Here is a 1,585-nt window from a genome sequence, read left to right as displayed (position 1 = left end):
TTCCTGTCCCGAGAACATCATAATCAATGTCCCGTCCTCTACTCGGTCCGACAGTTCACACTTCTTCATTCTCCTCTGATTCCATTTCCCAAAGAGTTTCTCAAGATTTACAAAGCTAGAGCCTAAATTATATGGTTTGCTTCCTAAACATTTTTTCAACTGCCAACTGACAATATTTTCACAGTATCTCTTCACAATCCTCTGGCTTGCACCATGTCCAGGGATGAGAAGTCCCGTTTGGTGAAGAGATTCCCGAGGCTGATGAGTTTCACTTTGGAACAAAGATGGTTAAGTGGCGATTTCCTGCGGTTGTTTCTAATGATGGGAGAGGGAGCGGTGGGGAATGAGCACTTTGACGAGCAGGAGGAAGTGTTGCCACTGACCCGAGTCAGAGAACAGTGGACAGGGATGAAAGGAATCTAATGAAAAGCAGCACTTCTGCTCAGGATGTTCAATAACAGCTGCAGAAACCCGATGTGTCGAGCAGTGTATCTGGAAAGAGAAACAGAGATAATGTTTTAAATATGGAACATTTCTGATGAAGAACTCGAGTTTCACAAGTTTAATCAAATTACCGGCCTGGTTCACAAAATAGTTTTTCTGAACTTTGAGCGAAAATTGTACCAGCAGGAAAGCATTCATAACGTAGTCAGCAGGATTCGAACCTACGTGGGGAAGCCCCAATGGATTTCTAATCCATCGCCTTAACCACTCGGCTATGACTACAGACAGCTTAGGTGGGTTGAGCATTGACCAAATCAGCCGTAATTTCATTGAAAGCTCCCGTTGACTTGATGAGCGAAATGCTTCCATTCTCCTCTCCCACCTCTGCTGTCAATTGTAAGGTGCGAGACACCAATGTAAAGGAAGAAAAACACAAAGTTAGGAAAAGATATTTGCAGCCAAACTGAGTCAAAATTATTGATTGAAAGGACAATCCCACTTTGGCAATTTGCTAGATCTCTTTGCAAACATGATCAGCAGAGCTGATCAAGAGAGGTATTGATCTGAGTGTTCTTGGACATGAAACAATCCAAGGTTAGTGACATATTCATTTCTTTTTCTGGCGAAGGAGCTGGTCTTTCCAGATGCTCACAATGAAAGAGATTTTTCCCAATAAAAGACGGCAAATAAGTCCCATCTAACGCTGACACCATCGTGAGCGCTGCTGTTTCACAATACCACAGAGTTAGGGTCAATTCCCGCCTCATGCAACTGAATGTGTGGAGTTTGCACATTCTCCCCGTGGCTGCATGCACTTTCTCTGGTTTTCTCCCATAGTCCAAAAATGTACCGGTTAGGTGAAATGGCCGTGCTAAATTGACGGGGTGAATGGAGAGGAATGCATTTGGGCTGGAGCAGGTCGGTGTGGAGTTGCTGGGCCGAAGGACCTGTTTCCATATTGTAAGTATTCTAATCTACGGTAATCAATGGCCAAGGTATGACGCACGTTGTTCGATGTTGCATATATGACTTTTCGATTGTTTTTCTTCAAAATTTCTTTACAATTCAAACGGGAGTGGAAGAAGGGAAATGAATGTCTCCCATAATTCTTGCCTTCTTTTAGCATTCACAGGCGGTATTT

General features: G+C 43.4%; 1 non-coding gene across 1 annotated transcript; it reads right to left on the bottom strand.

Moving 5' to 3' along the window:
• Window positions 1-644: 644 nt before the first annotated feature.
• On the bottom strand, window positions 645-726 carry trnas-aga (transfer RNA serine (anticodon AGA)). The gene has a single exon. It is a non-coding gene; the product is annotated as a tRNA-Ser (tRNA).
• Window positions 727-1,585: the final 859 nt, after the last annotated feature.

Source organism: Chiloscyllium plagiosum, unplaced genomic scaffold, assembly GCF_037043375.1.
Source record: "Chiloscyllium plagiosum isolate Xiang-an unplaced genomic scaffold, Cpla_swu_hap1 HiC_scaffold_14, whole genome shotgun sequence".
NCBI lineage: Eukaryota > Metazoa > Chordata > Chondrichthyes > Orectolobiformes > Hemiscylliidae > Chiloscyllium > Chiloscyllium plagiosum.
Note: the sequence above shows the minus strand (reverse complement) of the source record. Positions and strands in the feature narration are given on the sequence as shown.